Source organism: Canis aureus, chromosome 8, assembly GCF_053574225.1.
Source record: "Canis aureus isolate CA01 chromosome 8, VMU_Caureus_v.1.0, whole genome shotgun sequence".
Classification (NCBI taxonomy): Eukaryota; Metazoa; Chordata; class Mammalia; order Carnivora; family Canidae; genus Canis; species Canis aureus.
Window position 1 is genome coordinate 21,186,409 of NC_135618.1, and position 23,220 is coordinate 21,209,628.

The following is a 23,220-nucleotide window of genomic DNA, read 5'->3' on the forward strand; positions in this document are numbered from 1 at the left end:
CTGATACCCATCAAACCATTATTTCTGTAGGTACACACAAATACACACACACCCAAATAATAACTTGTAAGGCACACTGACTAAACTGAGGGCAAAGGAAGGGTAATTAAGCAGCTCTACACTCTAGCACTGACCCCATCCCTGCACAGTTACCACATTTTAATAGCAAGCATGCCAGTATGACAGGCATACTGGTTGAAATGCTCTGCATAAGGTTCTGATTTAACAGTCTGCTGCAAGGGAATATGGCTGGTACTTCAAGAAGTGGAGTAAAGTGAGAGATGTCCTACATGCTAATTAATAAATTTAAAAATATAAGTAACATTTTCTCTAAAAGTCTGATTTTTATGCTCTGCAAATGGGCTCTCATTTAAATATGTTAATCAAAGCTCTTTAGGGTCTTCCTTAAAGGTAACTAAATACACATTTACAATGCCAAAAAAAAAAAAAAATCCAGTTAACTATTATAAAAAGTGGGTAACAATTTAATTTCACCTCTGAGAGAGTTTATTCAATTATCTAATGTTTAAGGGTTTTTTGCAAAAATTTTTAGTTTTCTCTTTTCAATCATGTCCACATGGTTCTTTTCTGATAAGGAGGTGGGAAAATGTCAGCTATACTAATAAATTTACCACTAACCTGGATTTTCTTGACATTTTCTTTTGGCTCAGCTGATAGTAACAACAGATTGCCAGTTAAGTGGTTTCCTAAGCAAAACTAATTAGGCAAGTAACACACTTAAAGTAAGAGCTCCAATACATCAACAAGTTTGGTAATTCTATAATTTCACTGAACTGACCTTAAGTATATTAGCTTTGTCATGCAATAAAAGAAACTTTAGATTAAGAGAACATAAAGTGATATTTATAAAAGGCTTCAATTCACTTTCACTCTTGGATCTTTCAATAATTATTTTAGCAATTATCATCATGATGTCCATAATAATCTAATTCATATTAAAGCTTTAAGCTATAGTTACATGTAGAAGTTTCTTAGTCAAAAGTTCATCAAAAATCTAAAGATAGGCATGTTTAAGTGATTAGGGAGAGAGTATAACAACTTTAACTTACTCTGAAATGCATAAAAAAAATAAAAGATAGTTTGAATGGTGGATAGGTAAGTATCTAATAAAGCAACAGATAAAACAAATATATAAAAATATTAATTCCATATGGAGGTGGTGAATGTTCCCTGTCCAACTCTTTCAACTTTTGTATGTTTGAAAATCTTCATAATAAAATACTGGAAGAAATCATCAATACAAAAAGAATACATGCCTCCCATCCCTCTAGAAAACAAGCACTTAAGCCATACTGTAGTTCATTTCCATATGTGGGAGGTATTTATCTCCCCAAGGTTACTTACTGGTTCTTTGTTTATAATCTACCTGTTGCTCTAAAATTAGAACTTTCTCCATATTTTACTAGAAACTTAAGAAACTGAAAATATTAAATCATAAATTAGTACTTCATTAAAACAATGTAATTTTAGAGACTAAGCTGAGTTACAGTTTATCTCTATAGTATTTTAGAGTAGATTTTACAATCGTTATATCAGGATCTATTTTCTCTCCTTCATTATGTAGTGGTCATAGGATAGGAATTATCCCCATCCTTAACCTCACAGGTAGGCCCTGATTGGTAGGGTTTAAACCAAACAGGATAGTCACATCTGTTTGTACTGTGTGTCTGGTTCAGGTCTTACTCAAATAGTGACTCTCAAAACTTTTACTGGAAATTATGGGTTATACCTTCTTATTCTGGATATTATGATAAGTAGGTATAAGGCTTATTTGTTAGCCATTTTAACACAATGAGAAAAGCCTTCTAAGGATAAAAAATGACAAGCAGAAGGGGGCTTGGCTAGCTCAGTCCAATAAGTGACTGACTCTTGATTCCGACTCAGGTCATGATCTTGGGGTCCTGAGACTGAGCCCTGCATCCAGCTCTGTGCTCAGCAGGGCATCTGGTTGAGGTTTCTCTCTCCCTTCTCTGCCCCTCCTCCCACTCGCACAATCTCTCCTAAAATGAATAAATTTAAAAAAAAAAAAGATAAGCAGAGCCTTTAGAATCACGTCTAATGAAACATGTTGGAACCCAAATCAAACTTTTCCTGAAATACATCCTATTTCTGGACTTTTCAAATACATAAGCCAATAAATTTCCTTCATTATTTAAGCCATAAATACATCCAGAATAGAGTCTCCTATTATCTGCAACAAAAACATCCTAAGAGATATATTTTTTAAAGATTTTATTTATTCATGAGAAACACACAGAGACACAGGTAGGGGGAGAAGCAGGCTCCATGAAGGGAACCTGACGTGGGACTCGATGCCGGGTCTCCAGATTCACACCCTGGGCTGAAGGCAGCCCTAAACCGCTGAGCCACCCGGGCTGCCCTAAGAGATATTTTTTAAAATGTGGCTAACTAAATGAATACAAATAAAATTTATAACATAAACAACAAGGTATACAAATATACTACAAACAACATAACTTAGGAAATGCTTAAAACAGTGATTCCCAAAGATGATAATGGTTAGGCGTTTTGTAAACACACAGATTAAGAGAATCTATTTCTGACCTAATGAATTCTAAACATCCGTGAATGGGGTTTGAAATTCTGCACACTTTGATAGTTATATAAGTGGTAGTTCTGATATAGCTATTGTGTAGATCTATAATTCAAACACACTGGCTGGGCAGCCCCGGTGGCTCAGTGGTTTGGCATCGCCTTCAGCCCAGGGTATGATCCTGGAGACCCGGGATTGAGTCCCACATTGGGCTCCCTGTATGGAGCCTGCTTCTCCCTCTGCCTGTGTCCCTGTGTCTCTGTCTCTCTCTCTCTCTGTCTCTCTCATGAATAAATAAGTAAAATCTTAAAAAAAAAAAAAAAGATTAAAAAAGAAAAGAAAGAAACACACTGGCTTGTACCATCTTTGAAAATTTTGAATACAAATTCAAAATTTTATTTATATGCCAGTTTTGAAACACTTTCACCTTTTAAGATTCTCAAATATTTTACAAGTGTATGCTTATTATAGAATTTACTTACTCTACCTTTGTATATAAAAAAGAGGTAACTTGACGGGATGAGCACTGGGTGTTATTCTGTATGTTGGCAAATTGAACACCAATAAAAAATAAATTTATTATTTTAAAAAAATTTTAAAAAGCACACAAAACAATCCCCCCATATAAATACATAAATAAATAAATACATAAATAAATAAATACATAAATAAAAAGAGGTAAATATTTCTTTTAACTACCAGCACAAAGTTTGGTAAATGACCAAGACTAATAAACTTATTTACACATAATCTCTACATTCCAAGAGTGAATGTATTTTAAAACAAAGGAAAACTGGTAAGGTTTCTTAAATTAATTTCTTCTAATTCTGCTATCAGTTTCACTTCATATTATTTCTATATTAGTTTCAGCTGGTCAGTTCCCTGTCTATAGAGGTTGGTTCAATTTTGAACTCAAATCCCTTTCTTAGTTAACTTAGCTCTCAAAGAGAAAATATTATTATTTTAAAGTTTAGTAATGTATGATGAGGAACTAAATAATGTTTAAGATCAGAAAAACAGGGATCCCTGGGTGGCTCAGCAGTTTGGCGCCTGCCTTTGCCCAGGGTGTGGTCCTGGAGTTTCCGGGATCGAGTCCCATGTTAGGCTCCCTTCATGGAGCCTGCTTCTCCCTCTGCCTGTGTCTCTGCCTCTCTCTTTCTGTCTCTCATGAATAAATATTTTTAAAAAAAAGATCAGAAAAACAACCCACATATATGAACACTGACTGAACACTAAAATACTTGTTCATAAGAATGAAGGAAAACCAAAGATCTGAGGACTAGCAGAATAATTCTTTAAAAACTTTAAAGTAGGGATCCCTGGGTGGCGCAGCGGTTTGGCGCCTGCCTTTGGCCCGGGGCACGATCCTGGAGACCGGGGATCGAATCCCACATCAGGCTCCCGGTGCATGGAGCCTGCTTCTCCCTCTGCCTATGTCTCTGCCTCTCTCTCTCTCTCTGTGACTATCATAAATAAATAAAAATTAAAAAAAAAATAAAAACTTTAAAGTATTGGGGCACCTGGGTGGCTCAGTGGTTGAGCATCTGCCTTTGGCTCAGGTCGTGATCCTGGGGTCCCAGTGATGGAGTCCCACATTGGACTCCCTGTGGGGAGCCTGTTTTTCCCTCTGCCTATCTCTGTGTGTCTCTTGTGAATAAATAAAATCAAGAAAAAAAACTTAAAAATATCAATATCTTTGAGGGGATATGCCAATAAATAAGGGATCCAATCAGCTAAACTTTTTATCAGGTAACAGGTTGATACAGTCGAAAACTATGTTCTTTAATATAACCATAAGTGTGTGTAAAGGAGCATTTTCCTAAGAGCATTGATTCTGGTGTTTCACTACTTGGACTGTTTTAATGACTTTAGGTATATACATTCATCTGTTTTATCCCTAAAACCACTGGGAGCTGCAATCCAGGAAAAGATGTGGTAGAGATGGAATGTGCCCAAGATGTATCACATATTCATTACGATTGGAAAATCAGTAAATGCAATAGTTGACAGGAAAAAAATGACTATGTATTTGTGCAATGTGTATACAGTTATAGTAGAAAGTGGACTTTAAAAAAAAAGATTTTTATTTACTCATGAGAGACAGAGAGAGAGAAAGGCTGAGACAGAGGCAGAGGCAGAGGGAGAAGCAGGCTCCCCACAGGGAGCCCTATGTGGGACTGGATCCCCAGACTCGGGATCACGCCTAAGTCAAAGGAAGACGCTTAAGTGCTGAGCCACTCAGGTGTCCCAGAAACTGTACATCCTAATCAGAGATTTCATCACCTACATCTACTGTATTCCAACATGCTCTTTAAAAAGTTGAACAATTAAAACATGCTAGGGCACTGAGCTAGAAATGCGAAATGTTTTCTTTATAGCTCTAATAAGCAGTATATTTTTTGTGTGTTACACTGTAGCAAAACTGAGGTGAATACAATGTTAACTTGCTTTGATTAAGTGTTTGGAAGAAAAAATGGGGTTTTAATAATATTAAAAAATATTGTGGAGGTGAGAGAAGAGGAGGCAGGGTCTCAGGTTTGTATAAACTCACAAAGCCTCAATTTTTAAGTGAAATTGTAATAGCATGTCTAAGAGTCCATTCGTGCTTGTTTCTTTATCTATGTTTTTAATGCTGGTTATAACTTACCCTATCTTGCCACAGGAAGGACACTTCCTTAGAGACAGGAAGATAGCAGATTTTAAAAGCTGTGTTTCAAGCCATAGGCTTTTTAATACTCTGTGCAACCAGATAGTTTGCTTAGAAGTTTTTGGGTTTTCTTAGAGAATTTAACCAGTTAATACCCAGTTAATGTACTAGATGCATAGATGAGGTAGTAGAAAACAACACGTAAAAGCACCTAGTCTATTATTTATATCTTGTGTATTTTTCTTCTAGCTTTTCAGTTTTCAAAATTTTCTAAACTACAAGAGGAGCTGAAATAGTACAATACCCATATACTCTTTAGCTATATTTACCAATTACTATTTTGCCACATTGGCTTTCATTCTTTTTTTCTAAATGTAGAGATATCTTCTGAACCATTTGAATATAAATTGGAGATACGACATCCCACTACTATATATTTTAGCATGCATTTTCTAAGAATAAGGAACTGTCCCACATAACTAAATGCCATTATCACAGTTAAAGTAACAGTTTAATTCCACAGTATCACTGAATATGTAGCTCCTATTCAAATTCCCTTAAAAGGGCCCCAAATGGATTATTACTGTCCAGAATTTAACCAAGGTTTATGGTTAAATTTGGTTATTATATCTCTTTACCCTCTTTAAATCTATAATAGTTCCTCTGCTTTGTCATGACTTTGTCAATATTTTTAAGAGTCCAAGTCTAGAAACTGTATTATGCAAGCTGAAAGTTTCCCATTCCAACAAAACTCCAAGTATAGTACTGTTTTTTTTTTTTTTTATAGTACTGTTTTTAATCCTTTTTTCAACCAAATAGGCAGCAGGATAAAACTAATATAGTGTATATTTAATTGTTGGTTAAGGGAGGAAGCATAGAAGACAGGAGCACAAAAACTTAAATATGTGAAGCCAAAGACTAAGAAAATAAATAGAAACAGCAGAAGAAGACAGCATTTTATATATTATACTGGTAAATATTTACTTATTATTTATATATATTTGATAAAAATGAGAAACATAATAAATATCGGTTATTTATTATTTATTTATTTATTTATTTATTTATTTATTTATTTATTTATTTATTTATTTATTTCCTTAAGAGACTAACCTACATGTTTAACTCTTCAATCCCTTAGGAGATCCAAAGAACTCTCTCCATATGTCACATCCCTTTAAACCCACACAAAAGCCTTTAGCCTTTCTCTCTCTGCAAAATTATTCTGTCATCAGTAGATGACTTTAAATTCTGGGAAAAGCACAGGGCTGGTCACAAAGAAATCACTAAAGAAGAAAGGATTTGTCATAAAAGGAAAGCATCAAACAGCCACTTATTAAGCTTCACTTTATTCAGTGTAACAGTGCTCACAGCTGGAAAACTCTGTAGCTGAAAAAAATGTGATTTATCTTCTGGATGGCTGGAACAGTCATATTTTAATATCCTCATATTCCATTCACAAAGGTTTATCACTCAGTGAAAGATTCATCTCTGCTTTTGTTTCTTGGCTTTGTATTTTGTTTTTGCTTTTAATACTACAAAGTTAAACACCAAATAGGTGCTCTTGTGAAGTATAAAGCAGCTTTTGTCTTGCTCTTTCACCTATGAGGAAAGGATATACGATATCTTGTTTACTAATGACAAACACTGTCATGCTAGGCTGAGTGAAGACCTGACAAGTCCTTTGGGAGTGCTGTCTTGGGATACTGAGACTTTTGAAGAATTAGTTCCCAAAAGCCTTTCTAAAACTAAGCAAGCATCACTTCATCTTGTCATTCTACTACTCAGCACTGTTATTTTTTGAGATCCTCTTCCGTCAGCTTGAAGACTATTATACTCTAGACCTATTATTTTCATATTCTAGACTCATATTACCATGTCTTTCTCTTAGCAGGATTTTTTCCAGACTGATAAATTAATAAGCCGCCCTCTCTTTTGGCATGGCCCCCATACCTGTGCATATCTTCATAGGTGGCTTGACCTAAGCATGGCCTAGATCCAACAAACTAGAGGACTAAAGAGACTCGGTGGCTAACTGATTTACCAAGGATCACATGGCTAGCTAGGAAAAAGCCAGGGGCAGAAATCAGGTTTCACTCCTTCCATGTTTGTGAGACAAACCACAGCAGGATATGTGTTAGAATTGTTTCTAAAAATGGTATCGATAATTTTCTGTTTGATTCATTTATCTTTTCCTGGACATCCCATAAAGAGTGATAGTAAGCCAAAGCTGGGGAGTACAATTCTTAGCTGTCAAAGTCTGTCATATGTCTTCCTTAGCATCACATTATCAGACAGCTTCCTATATATTCATCTGATAAAACATGCTCTTCTCTCATTTTCTCCCTAAATTTTTATTTAAATTTCAGTTAATTAACATATAGTGCAATATTGGCTTCAGGAGTAGAATTTAGTGCTTTATCACTTACATATAATAACCTGTGCTCATCATAACAAGTGCTCTCCCTAATACCCATCACTCATTTAGCCCATCTCCCATCCACCTCCTTCCATCAACCGTCAGTTTGTTCTCTATCATTAAGAGTCTCGGGGTTTGCTTCCCCCTTTTTTCCTTCTCATATGTTCATTTATTTTAAATTCTACAGTTGAGTGAAATCATATGGTATTATGTCTTTTTCTGACTTATTTCACTTAGCATAATACACTTTAGCTTCATTCATGTTGTTGCAAATGGCAAGATTTCATTCTTCTTGATGGCTGAGTAATATTTCCTTGTATTTAGAATAATTATTAATAGATACAAATTTAGTGCCGCTATAAAGCTGGTGTATCTGGTGATGTTCTCTGTTCCTTTCTAGTCTTTATTGCTTTTGGTCTCCCTCACCCTCCTCAAAAGTCCTTTTTAATATTTCTTGCAGGGCTAGTTTAGTGGTCATGAACTCCTTTAGTTTTTGTCTGGGAAACTCTCTTTCTCTGAATGACAGTCTTGTTGAATAAAGTATTCTTGGCTGCATATTTCTTTTCTCATTTGTTTGAAGGATACATAAAGAACCGATTTTGCCAACAAGAAGTTTTATCAACTTATTAGATTATTAAGGTATTGGAATTTGATAGGGACCCAGCCATTTTTATCAAGTAGAGGAGAAGGCCAGTATGAAAAACCAAATTAGAATTACTTATCAATTCAGTAATTCCTTCTCATATGAAGTCAAGGGAGAATAAGGTATAAAATTAAAGATAGCCTACATAAAGATATTACCAATAATATTTTATACATTTGAGGTTAATAACTCATACCATAAATTGTTCCCTCTCAACAATTTCAATGAGATGGTTTGGCTTGGCTGTGAATAATACAGTTATTGAGCCATTTTTTTCTCCCTGCATATGTTCCTCCATCAAACATTCATCACCTTTAGCTTATGATTTGGAGTTCATGTGTTATATAGAGGAATTTAAAGGCCTGAGGGAAAAAAATAGTAGAAAAAAACAATTTTATGATCAATGTTACCATCCTGGAAAATGTACAGCCAGGTTTTTTAAAAAAGAGAAATAATTGTTTCTGTAAAATTATACACAGTTATCTTAAATAATTCAAAGGAAAAAATATGAAGATGAAGATTAAATCTTAAAGTTGAAATTGACAGAAACACATTTATGTGGGGCTTGAATTTACAGCCCCAAGAACAAGAGTTGCACACTCTTCTGACTGAGCCAGCCAGGTGTCCCTGCTTCTGAAATTCTACATATGAGAGAAATCATATGATATTTATACCCAACAGAATATTAGTCATAAAAAACAATGATATCTTGCCGTTTACAATGACACAATGGATCTAAAGAATGTAATGCTAAGTGAAATAAGTCAGTCAGGCAAAGACAAGTACCACAATTTTACTCACATGTGGAATTCTTCATATTTTTGAATATATCTTCTTTCCATTTGTTGTGGGACACCAGTTATCCTTAGTGTTAGATAATCTACCTTTCACCATACTTGCTAATACTTGTTTTACATTCTTAATCTCTGCATTCACTATGATTACCTTAAGCCAATATTCTACTTTTCAGCATTGCTATGGAATAGACTACTCTTCTGTTGTTTCTGCAACGATGTATTTATTGGGTTTTGTTTCCTTAGCAGTACAATCTCACTTATCTCAGTTTTATTTTTTTTTAAACATTTTATTTATTATTCCTGAGAGACACACAGAGAGAGGTAGAGACACAGGCACAGAGAGAAGCAGGCTCCCTGCAGGCAGCCCAATGTGGGGTTCGATCCCAGGACTCCAGGATCATGGCCTGGGCCAAAGGCAGGCACTCAACTGCTGAGCCACCAAGGTGTCCTCCTTACCTCAGTTTTAAAAAGTCATTTCATATTTTGATTTATGTTATTGAATTTGGTTTTCTTTTTAAAGATTTTATTTATTTATTTATTCACAAGAGACACACAGAGAGAGGCAGAGATATAGGCAGAGGGAGGAGAAGCAGGCTCCATGCAGAGGCCGATGTGGGACTTGATCTTGGGACTCCAGGATCATGCCCTGAGCTGAAGGCAAATGCTTAACTGCTGAGCCCCCAGGTATCCCTATATTCATGTTTATTTTATAGTGGGAAGCAACTGTAATTCCTCTCTTATCCTTGAATTACCTTTCTTCTCGGTTGGGATCCTTTTGAATGGTATTTGTTTCTCTTTCTCCGCTATAACAATATAAACCAAGCTGTCATGTCATTTCTTGCATCATGGCTAGGTGACTGTCCAGATATTCCTAATGCTTTAAGAATACGTGTTACTTATTAACTCTTTCACCATATATAAAATCTATTTTCTTTGCTCTCCAAGCTCAAGTTTGACTTTTCTATAGCCTGAGGGGATAGCATAGGGAAGGAAAGAACCTGGCTAAACAAGGGCTCTGCTTATTCTTCTGAGATTTTGCTAAATATCTGTATTCCCTAACTGGAGGGATAGAAGTCAAAACCTGGGTTTAGGGTTCAAATAGTTCTCCAAGGGATGCCTGTGTGGCTCAGCAATTGAGCATCTGCTTTTGGCTCAGAATATGACCCCAGAGTCCTGGGATCGAGTCTCACATCGGGCTCCCTACATGGAGCCTGCTTCTCCCTCTACTTGTGTCTCTGCCTCTCTCTCCCACTGTGTTTCTCATGAATAAATAAATATTTAAAAAACAAAACAAAAAACCCAAGTAGTTTTCCAAATTCAGTGTGTTGTCCCTAAGATCTTCACTTCAGTTAAAATTCATATGTTTACTTTTTAAATCTCTTTGACTGGGTTGTCCCTTATAGAAATTTTTGTAATTCCTCAGTCAGAGAATTATATATTCATTTTCTTTCTCTCCACATTTGGCATATGAATGAATGCTCTGGGGACTTGCTGACTTACCTATATAGCTCAGTGAGTAGAATAGGAGAGGGAGACAGTTGAGGTTAGAAGCCAAGCCCTGGTAGACCTCTTTGCTCTAGACTAGTCTATTTCTTTCTTAGCTGTCATGTTTAAAGTTTATTATACTATCCTATGCTCCTTTTCCTCTCAGTCTGCTTTTAGTAGAAAAGTATTTGCCTTAAAAAAAAAACGAAAACAAAAACAAAACAAAATGAAAAAAACAACAACCCTATTATTTACTGTTTTGTTAGATGGCTGGATAGGAAAATATAGGATCAATTTCAATCTATTTCTGAGGCACCATTTTAAGTAAACAAATCTTTACATATACAGGCCTTAGAACATGCTACTACCTCTTATGGTATAGAATATCAAACTCCTTTATACATGGCTGTTTTCTGCCCCCTAAAATTCATCCTGCAATTATTTTTGAGTACCTGTTATATGCTAGCCATATGTTTATCTTATTCAAACAAGGTTCTAATATATTATACGTTGGAGTAAATTAATTCTTAAGGTGAAGATAATTAAAGACTCTGATAGTAGTCATAAATAACATAAAAAATGATGATGAAATAGAGAGTAACAGTGTGAGGGGCCAATTTTACAAAAGTGGTCAGGGAAAATCTCTATGAATGGGTGGCTTCTAAGTTGAGATAAAAATGATGCAAAGGAACTACCAGGGGAAGCTCAGGTGTTCCAAATGTAGGGTAGAGCAAGAGCGAAAGCCTTTTAGGAATGAATAACCTTGGTCCAAGAAAGGAAAAGAAGGATGGTGTTGCTAGAGCATAACATGTGAAGGGAGTGTAATTTATGATGTAGTCAGAGAAATAGGCAAGAACCAGAAAACTCAGGGACCTCAAAGCCACAGAATGAGTGTGGCACTTTTGCCAGGTGGACCAAATTTTCTTTGTTGCTATTTTCCTTTGATTATTTGGAAGTTCTAATTCTTATTTCCATTCTAGCAATGATTACCTTAAAAGTTATTTAAATGTATATTCATTTAAAAAAAACAAAATAATAATATAAGTTCATAAAGTCTAAAAGGTGAATTCCTGCCCCTTACTCTTTGCACCAAGCCCTCTACTCTCCCCAGAGGGAACACTGTCAACAGTTTTGATAAATCTCACAGGAGACACTCTAATGCATTTAAATATGTGTAAAACAAGTAATACACACACATACACTTGTAAAAACACACACATGGAATGATCTACATTCTGTCTATAATTTGTTTTTCTCATTTAATATGTCTTGCAAATCTTTCTTCTTAAAGACAGAGACTATTCCAACTATGGATTTATTGCTGTTTAAAAATTCTATTGATGAGTAGTTACCAGTGTTTTTAAATAATAAAAATGATGTTGGATTTAGGCATCCATCTTAAGAAGTTACATAAAGAACACAAAATAAGCCTATAATAGAAGGAAATAATACAAACAAGAACAATAAAACAAAAACAGAGGCTTATCATTAAATTTGCATTTGCTTACTAGTATTCTCCTGGCCAATGGTATCAGAAGTATTGGCTACTGGAAGTACTATTGCTTTCTCCTTTCTTGAATGTTCTGCATATGTCTAATATACCACCCAATTCTCAACTGAAACTTATAATTAGTTATTACATTTTTATAACTTTAGAATAGGAAATCAGTATTTAAATATACTTCAACATTTTAAGCCTCACATATTAAAACATGGTTTACAAATAGACATCACACCCTTAAAGGAAATAACAGAAACAATTAGTAATCTCTCTATGCTCTCTTCATAGAGATTTCAAAATAAATCTAAGGTTATACATAGGATGTGGGTTTTTCACTGGGAGTAGTATTACAGAAAGTTTGTGGTATTAGAAGGGTCATGACACAATGCAGGTTGCTTAGTCTCAAATGCAAGTGTAAAGCTTACATTTTAAAAATATTTTAAATTACACTCACATATGAAAAATGTAACACAAATGGAGGCTATGCTAAAGATATATCCAAGTTCTCTCTCTCCTTTGTAAAAGCTAAACTATTTTAGACTCCATGAAGAAGGCAATATCTTGACTGTTTTTAAGGTTAAATAATACTTTTTTTTAAGGCTATATTATGAAACTATGCTCAACGGTCACAGAGGCAACCATATTAACTTGCAGCAGGGGGACAATTTTTAAGTCCTAATTTGATATTTTCAATGCATATATTAAAGCAAAATGTATTAAGCAAATTATAACTGCATATGAAGTTACCATAGTAGAAGAAAACCCAATGATTTGAGTAAATCCCTGACAGTTGATAAGTAATCACTGTGATTAATCAATATAACCTTACTGAAACATCAATAGCAACCACTAAGCTTTAGTAAGTTATTACTGATTTGTACTTTGCCTCAAGAAAAATTAATCATAATAGTAAATGTGGTAAATGGTAGCCTTTCTGTGACTTCAAGGTGACTCATTTGAAACATCTAAAAACAAATCATACTCATATCATGTACCATCCTAAGTTTCTGAAACAGTTTCCTGTAATCTAAAGTCACAGACAAAAAGGTTTGAATATTTTTTATGGTTTAGTAACTAGAAAAAAAAGTACATATAAATATTTAAAGAAAATAATATGGTAATTTGAAAAGTATGGAAGGGAGAAAATAAATCTAAAAATGTTTTAATGCTAAACTGATTTAATTCCATTTGAGAAAAGAAACATGTACACTAATAAACATTTTAGAGTAATCTTTCTTATAGGACCAACCACATGCCCACATGAATAATCAGGATTTGCACAAAGTCCAAAAGCTAGAGAATATTTCTTAAAAAGAGTAGTTTAATTAGAAACAAATCAATTTTGTGACAAAAACTTAAAATTTATATAATTCTTAGGTTCCTAAAAATCATGAAATTATATAAACTAATTTTATAATAGACTTCTTAAAGAACAGTTTTGGATTTACAGAAAAAAATGAGAAGACAGAGAGTTCCCATATACGTCCTGCACTTAATTTCCCCTATTATTAACATCTTCTATTAGTATGGTAAATTTGTTACAATTAATAAACCAATATTGATACCTTATTACTAACCAAAACCTATAGTTTATTCAAATTTTCTTAGTTTTTTTTTTTGTTTGTTTTTAAGCTAATGTCTTTTTTCTGTCCTAGGATTCTATGCAGGATACCATATTACATTACATTTTGCTATCATGTCTCCTTAGGCTCCTCTTGGCTGTGATAGTTTCTTGGACTTGTTTTTTATGAACTCTGAGGAGAGCTGGTCAAGTATTTTGTAGGATGCCCCACTATCAAAATTTGTCAGATATTTCTTCTCATGTTAAGATTGGGGTTTAAGGGTTACTGGAAGACTATAGAAGTACCATTTTAATCACACTATATCAAGGGTACATACTATCAATATGATTGATCACTACTGACGTTGACCTTGATTATCTGTTTGAGGTGGGATTTTTCAAGTTTCTCCATGATAGGGGATCCCTGGGTGGCTCAGTGGTTTGGTGCCTGCCTTCGGCCCAGGGCGTGATCCTGGAGTCCCGGGATCGAGTCCCACATTGGGCTCCCTCCACGAAGCCAGCCTCTCCCTCTGCCTGTGTCTCTGCCTCTCTCTCTCCCTCTCTGTTTCTCATAAGTAAATAAAATCTTAACAACAAAAAATTTCTCCACTATAAGGTTATTCACTTTCTTCTGTTCTTTCCATACTGTCCCCTTTGGAGAGAAGTCATTGTGCACAGTCTACACTTAAGGAAAAGGACTTCTTCCTCTCCTTAAGAACAGAATATCTACAACAGTTATTTGGAATTGCTCTGCATAGAGATTTATCTTGTCTTTCCCATTTATTAATTTATTTAATCATTATATCAGTATGGACTCATGGGTATTTTATACTGTTAGTTAAAATCTACTACTACTTTTAAATATTTTTTCCTACTTTGGCCATTAGGAGCACTTTCTGTTGGCTCTTCTGTCCTTTTAAGACACTCCTATTAATGTAGTGATTTGCTTTGTTTTGTTTGAAGCCCTTCCTTTCGCTAGTATCACAAAGTGTCTAGGCTCATCTTTGTCCTTGCTATGTTTCCTGCCCCAGTCCTGGAATCAGCTATTTGTCTGAGGAGCCTTGGTTTCTTTCATTAGAATATGGTATGAGAAACAAAGATGTGTTTGCTAGGCATACATAAACTAACTTTTAATAAGACCAAGATGATCGCTGATATTATGGTACTTAAGAGTCTAATTCTCCTTCACTAATTTTTCAAATGCTACTATGAACTCGTTTTCGGTACTTGAATGATATTTTTCATTTCTAGATACAACAATACCTTAAAAACCTCTAGGTACTTAATTTCTTTATATTTAACTGCATACTAAAGTTGCATACCAAAGAATCTAAGCACAAAATTTTGAGAAAATCATTTAAGAAAAATACCTTAATATTTAAGTAAGTTGCTCAAAACGGAAATCATTATACTTTAAGGGGAAAAAAACAATCTTCCAAAAAGAAGTTAGCCAAGAGCTGGCATATAAACTACCACTTGTGAAATTACTAACAAATTAGCTCAGGAAATATTGAAAAGCACAAACTGATCACAAAGTTTTATGATAAACTCCATCATTTAGTAATGCCACTGTAATTTAACATTATTAATACACATATTTTAAAGTTCAGCGATAAAGATTTTATCACTTCCTCTCCATCTCTGCCAAGACTACATACTGATCTGGGCACACTGATTTAAACCTAACTCACTCATTTTATGTCAGAACAGAATTTTGAGTGGGTGTTTCTTAAGTCAAGAGTGGTTGGGGTATTGCCCATCTGAGGCATCCCTAGAGGTTATCTGCTGGGCAAAGTAACGAAAGTGGGTAAATGTTACTGGGTACCAGGAAAGAACAAAAAGTTGGATTTGAGTAGAACTACACTGTTTTAAGTTTAAAATTTTCCATTACTTATAACAAAGCAGCATTCATTTTACAGATATGCTTGATCCACAGAAGCTTTTAATATGGTTATGACAATTAATATGCTTATCTTTATAATAACCAAAATACAAACTTAATTCTGGGTTAAATACCAGAAAGCTTTTAATTCCCACCTATTTTCTTCAACTACCTGAGCAAAAATCAACTTTTCAGTGTTTTGTTCTACCATCTGCAAAGTAGAGTGAGTTTTATTTAGTGTGAATATAAAGTCCTGGACAAATAAATAACATTTGGATCAATAAAGGTGGAAAATTCCACTATAAGAGGAGGAAACACTTATTAACCACTATTTCCTCCCTCCTAAGTACTATGAATTACTCTTACAAGCATTTTTTTTTCTGAATCAAGTTCAATTAAAATTTGTTAATAGGTTAAATGTCTTCTAGTTGATCATTCTTATGCTCAAATGACTTTCCAACTTACTCACAGAAAGCCAGAGTTCTTAGGCCTACATAATCTGCCCTATTTACCTCTTAGACTTTTCTACTTCCCCTCTTACTTCACCCAGGGATTTTACTCATGCTACTGGTCTTAGGCTCTTTGGGCTTACTAGCACCTTAGCAGGGAATTCTTTCCCCAAATCTGCATGACCTACAAATGTTTTCTCATTTAATACCAACAACTGTAAAGCAGATAACTTTCAGATACTCAGTTCTGAATCAGTAAATTAAAAAATAGGTTAAACAAACTTGTCAAACATAAGATACTTATTAGTTTGACTTCAAAATCTATTCTTAACAAATGAAATATCTCTAGCATTAATAAGAAAACAGAAAGATAAAAAGTTGTGACCACAGAATCACATAGGATTTAAAATCCTCTTGCTCTTAATAATAATTAAATTTCTTAAAGTTTTTTATTCTGGTAAGGTTCTATATTTATTTTTGCAGGCTGCTTAAAGAAACAAAGATACATTCAACCAGAAAATCAGTTTGTAAAGTATATGTGCAGATAGGAACAAAAAAACAAATTTCTTCCTTAAAAGGTAACTCGCATCACCTCAGATGTAACTGAAGCCATTGACACCAACAATAAATGTACACGAATTTTCAGAGGTTTAAATTCTATTCAACAACCTTTCAAAGAAGGGACCCATGCTCAGTCACTCATTTATCATCCTACTAAGTATCATATGTTGTTCTTGGGGGTGTCAGATGATAAATGTATTTATAAATGAATTCATTTTTTCATCCTCATCAGTGACCTAATGCTAAAAAATATATGCAAAATGATGCAAATGTGAATACGGTAATGATCTCTGAATTTTAAAAATTTGAATACTCTACATACAGTAAAAATCACTTGTAGAAACTGCAGATGAGTTAATTATTGTATTAATTTAACATCGAATACAAGTAGTTTAGATCACTTAACTACTTAAGGTTATGCACCAGCCATTATATACCAAGCCACTGAGGAATATACAGCAACTGAGTAAGACAGGCCAAAAATTCCTCTCACTGCACTTCCACTCTGGTGGGGAATGTGAACAACAACAATAACAAGAAATGTATATTTTTATGGAAAGAAATAATTGTTTTGAAGAAACATGAAATGACAGACGAGCACAGTGATTAGAATAGTAGTATTATTTTGGATGGAAATTTGGCCAAAGGAACTTTATCTAATAAAATCATAGAGATCTGAATGAAATGAAAGGATTACATAGTATTAAAATTTCAAAATGGTAACTTTGAATGATCAAAAGATTAAAATGATATACATGGTATAATTTTTATATTTAATGAAAACTTAGAGTTTAACCTCTTAATTTCGTAGGTGTATATCTGTTCCAAACAAGCATTATAATAGAATGATGACTAAAATCCATCTGTAAAGTGGCATTCTGCTTGAGAAGGAGGAAACCCAGCTAACAACTTTCTCAAACAGTTCTAAGAAAACAGCTAAAATCTGCAAACTGCTACACTTAAAAAAAAGATTAACTTCACTGTAAGACACTAATATAAAACAGCTCCTCCAAAGACGGGGGGAAAGATTATAAAAATCTTAAGTACATTACAGATGTAGATATCTCAATCACATACGGAAGGATTATAAACTTTAAATCAGATCTAACATTTCATGATGACTGAAGAATCTTTGAAATCAAACTTAAAACTTCAGCCTCATAAGTGTATCTACCACTGAAAGCTGGTGTTTATAAAAATGACTATTTGTTCATCTAATGTACTTCCTCATCTAAATACAATACTTATAAAAGTATAATTTTCATAAATACTTTAAAAAGCAGGTCTACTTATATTAATAACAGATTATATAATATGATAATTTATTAAATGAAGAGTTTGAGAGAAATTGGTTTATGGAAAAAATTTTTATTCATGAGAGTAACATTAATTGGAAGAGTTGATCCGAAGAGATATGAAGTACATAATATTTGACAGAGTTCTCCCCCTAGTGGAACTTGAAAATGATCTAAAGCATTTCCATGACGAAGAATAGCCTAAAATGTATTATTCTTATAATTGAAAAAGGAGTTTCAGATTTTAGCAAGAGATCTATTATGGATCTGCCTGTAATAAGCAAATAAATGAATGATAGTTGGATCATCAAGAGGTTTACTGAAAACACATTTACTAAACATATTAATAGCAAAAGAACTCAGAAGAAACACCTTAAAAGCAGAAGAATGGGGGTATAGAGAAACAGCAATTTAGGAAGACAGAGTAGCTCACAGAATGATACAGAATTATGAAAGAATGTAAAAATCTTGTGTGTGTGTGTGCATGTGTGTGTGTAAGGGGTAGGGAGTGAGGATGGGGAGATAATGCTGAGAGATGAGACAGGACATGCAGGTCTGGGCAACAATGAAAAGGTAAGCATTTTATGCTCAGGAATTTTGATATCATTTGCTAGGTAAAAGGCAGTCAATAAAAGTTTTTATTTTTCAGAAATAAATTCTGATAGCTCTGTGGAATTGCTGAGGCTAAAGAAGAGAGAACTGACTAGGAAGTTACTATAATAGTTTAGGTAAGGCTGAAGAATTCAGGGAATGGCTAGGGGAATAGAAAGGCTAAGAGAGATTAACAGAAAAGTTTATGAAATCAAAATTACCTTTGGTTTAGTTTTAGATTTACTCAGGACTTTTCTCTTTTGGAGGAACTGAAGAGTTGGGCAAGTCTGTATGAATTATTAACAATTATCTGAAAGCAAAACTACAAAAATAGGTGAGCAGGTAAAATGTTGGTAATGTTCACTAGCACAAGCACTTTGTAAAATAATTTGATATTATCCACTAAAGTTAAAAGTTTACATATTCTCTCTATATAGCTTTGATACACAGCGTTAAGAAAGGCATAAGTGAAGCTCCTACTAGGCTGAACAATTCGGTAAGAGATGCCATCACTAATCAAGACTAAAGATATAAAAAGAAAAAAATTTTGGATAAAACAGGAACACATATAATTTTAAAGTCTGTTTCTTTTTTTGACAGAGAGAGAGAGAAGAGTGCACACACACGCACAAGCAGGAGGAGAAGCACACAGAGGAAGATAGAGAAGCAGACTCCCTGCTAAGCAGAGAGCCTGACATGGGGCTCGAACCCAGAACCCTGAGATTATGACCTGAGCTGAAGACAGATGTTAACCAACTGAACCATCCTGGCACCCTGGAACACATATACTTTTAGACATGTTGAATTTGACGTGCCTGTGCAACTTCTAGGTGGAGTGGTCTATTGTCCATTAAAACTACTGGTATACTCATCAAAAGACACAATATGTTAAAAAACAATAAAAGACAAGAGTAGAAATAGATATTTGCAAAATATAACATCAATAAAGAACTATATATCCAAAGATAAAGACAGAAACTTAAGAGAAAATATATATACAAAAAGACTTCAGCAGGCCTTTACAAAAGAAGAAATTGAAATGGCCAGCCTCATTAGTAATCAGGTAAATGGAAATTAAAACCACAATGAAATATCACTGCATACCCACCAGAAAGGCAAAAGTTAAAACATCTGACACCACCAAGTGTTGAGGAGAATATGGAACAAGCAAGAACTTTCATATGCTGTTCTTGGGAGTTTAAACTGGTACAAGCACTTTAGAAAATAAAGTTAAAGATTTGCATGCTCTGTGATACAACCATTCCACACTACAGAAATATACACATGTGGTCAGTATAGTGCATAAGATTGCTCATAAATACAGCACTGTTCAAAACAGTCCTAAAGTGGAAAATCCCAAATGATTGATAATATTAGAGTGGATAGATACGTTGTGATGTATTCATAAAATGGACCATATACAACAATAAAAATGCTTACTCTTACTAAAATAATGTTGAAAAAGGAGAGCCAAAAAATATTTAAGAATACTCCATTCAAAATCAGAAACAGGGGACGCCTGGGTGGCTCAGCGGTTGAGCGCCTGCCTTCAGCTCAGGGTGTCATCCTGGAGTCCCGGGATCGAGTCCCACATTGGGCTCCCTGCATGGAGCCTGCTTCTCCCTCTGCCTGTGTCTCCGCTCCTCTCTCCCTCTCTCTCTCTCTCTCTCTCTCTCTCTGTGTCTCTCATGAATAAATAAATAAAATCTTTAAAAAAACTATCAGAAACAGGGAAAACTAAACTGTACAGATCAGAGAGGCATACAAAGATAACACAATTCTAAGGAAAAGTAAAGGAATGATTATCACAAAACTTAGGATAAAGGAGTGAGGTGTGATTGGGTAGACTTCTGGGGCACAGGAAATATTCTGTATCTTGACCTGAGCAGTGATTATATGGGTAATATGTTTACCCATATTATAATGTAGCCTTTTATTATGAACTTCTTGGTATATTGTGCTAATAATTTTTAAAATAATTTAAAAAGATTTAAAAACTATTGTTTGGGGGAAACATGGTAGGGTTGTAGTTACATAAGGATTTGTTGTTGTACAGATGGCTCCTAAGCCATGTAACTGAGACCCTTCATTTAAATTTAGCTTTTAAAAAGCCAAGAACTTGGATTCTCAGGGGAATACAATCAGAAATGATAAGACTGAAAACAATAAGGAAGAAGAGAGGCAAAAGTGAGTGGTGAACGGAAAGCCATGGGAGGAGAGAACATAAAGAGCATGACTACTCAGCAATGACAAATGAGATAAACTCAAGCAGGATAAATACCAAAAAAACTCCAATGAATTTAGCAATAAGGATTCCAGTGATTATTCAATCAAGAGCCATTTGATGCTAACATATTCCTGACAGTAAAAATTCCATGCATTTTCTATTTTCAGAAATGATGGAACATGTTATATTTCGTTTTAAACAAAACATGCAGCGTATCAGGCTCTTCTCTTTAATAACTATTTCAGAATAAATAAAACAGTGATATAAATCTTACTGTTTGTGACTAAGATGTACAGAATTTTAAGAATATCTTATAATTTTTTAAAAAGATTTATTTGAGAGAGAGCATGCGCACAGAGGGAGAGGGACAGACTTCTTGTTGAGCAAGGAGCCTGATGGGGGACTCAATTTCAGTACCCTGGGATCATGACCTGAGCAGAAGGCAGATGCTTAAGAGACTGAGCCACCCAGGCACCCCTATAGTTTTCTTGATATCAGAAAACTACAGGCTTAAACTAGAATTGCATATGATAGCATGATATAATTGCTGATTACAAATATATCATGTAGCAATACCTACCTATCTGACGTTTTTCTGAATATGTGCTACTTTACAGGGAATATTACAAAAAGAACATAAAGGCTATATTTTTTATAAACTTACACAAATCACAGTGTGTTATGATTACTTTTGACCCAGATCAAAAGATGAGGCTATAATATATATCAGTCTTAGAAATGAACCAAATTTTAAATTGAAACTTAATTCAAAGGATATTTCAAGTGGGAAGAAAATTCTAGATGTTGCAACAAAAACTGTATTATGGCTTGGAATAGAATATGAGACATTTTGAAAGAAATAAGATTTCAAACATAATGTTTTTCCCATATTAGAAATTTACTACTTTATTAAAGATTTTATTTATTTATTTATTCATAAGAGAGAGAGAGAGAGAGAGAGAGAGGGAGGGAGAGGCAGAGACACAGGCAGAGGGAAAAGCAGGCTCCATGCAGGGACTGACATGCAGGGACTGACATTGGACTCAGTCGTGGGTCTCCAAGATCACACCCTGGGCTGAAGGCGGTGCTAAACTGCTGAGCCACTCGGGATGCCCCCAAATTTACTACTTTGTGTTGTACAATAAGAAATAGGACATATAACAACAAAATGGTTAATTTTGAATTTTTTGAAAATTGCTTTGGCAATGTACAAATATGGTAAACTATCACTCAAAAATGGACTTAGAGTAGAGGCAACAAAAGGAAAAGAGGTAAGTTGGACTTCAACAAAAATAAAAACTTTCATGCATCAATGAGAGCACTTGATGGGATGAGCACTGGGTGTTTTACTATATGCTGACAAATTGAATTTAAATAAAATAATATAAACAAAATAAACCTTTCATGCATCAAAAAACAAAACAAAAACAAAAAGGCAACCCGCCAAAAGGAAAAAAACTATTTGCCAACTATCTATCTGATAAGGGACTGACACCAAGAATATATAAGAAGATTCTACAACTCAACAACAACCTGATTAAAAACTAAGCAAAGAAGTCACATAGACTTTTCTTTAAAGAAGACATACAAACAGCAAGTAAGCAAATGAAAAGATGGTCAACATCACTAACCATTAGTGAAATGCTAATCAAAACCCAAATGAGCTACCACTTCAGACTGACTATGATGACTACTATAGAAAAACAATCAACAATCAAAAACCCCAGGAAATTAACAATTGTTGGTGAGGATGTGGAGAAATAAAAGCTCTTGTGTATTGGCTAGCAAGAATGTAAAATGGTGTAGCTGCTGTGAAAAATAGTACAGCAATTCCTCAAATAATTAAACACAGAATTACCACATGATCTATCAATCCCACTTCTGGGTAAATCCCAAAGAAATGAAAGCAGGGATTCAAAGAGATTTGCACAACTATGTTCAGAGCAGCATTATTCACAATAGCCAAAATGCGGAAGCAGCCGAAGTATTTACCTATGGATAAATTAACCAAAAGTGGTGTATATATATAATATGGAATATTATTCAGTCAAAAAGGAAGGAAATTTTTTCGCATATTACAACATGGGTAAACCTTGATGACATTACGCTAAGTGAAAAGAGCCAGTCATAAAAAGACAAATACTAGGGCACCTGGGTGGCTCAATCAGGGGGCCAACTCTTGATCCTGGCTCAGGTCATGATCTCAGGGTCCTGGGACTGAGTCCCGTGGTTGGTTGGTGGGTCAGGGGAGTCAGCTTCCCCTCTCTCTCTCTCCCTCTGCCCCTCCCCACTCCTTGTGCACTCTCTTTCTTTAAAATGAATAAATAAATCTTAAAAAAAAAAAAAAAGACAAATACCATATCATTTTACTTATATGAGGTAACTAGAAGTAGTCTAATTCAGAGATAAAAAGTGGAATGGTGGTTTCCAGTGGTTCGGGAAGATGGGCATGAGGTGATACTCAAGAAGCAGACTTTCATTTTTGCAAGATGAAAGGAGTTCTGGAGACTTTTACATCAATTTGAATGTCACAGAACTGTAAACTTTAAAATGGTCAATTTTATGCTGTATGTATTTTACCACAATA

At 34.5% G+C, this 23,220-nt stretch overlaps 1 protein-coding gene across 10 annotated transcripts in view; it reads right to left on the reverse strand.

Moving 5' to 3' along the window:
* EVI5 (ecotropic viral integration site 5) overlaps window positions 1–23,220 on the reverse strand; it is a 193,283-nt gene that overhangs the window by 35,510 nt on the left and 134,553 nt on the right. The gene's annotated exons all lie outside the window — the stretch shown is intronic.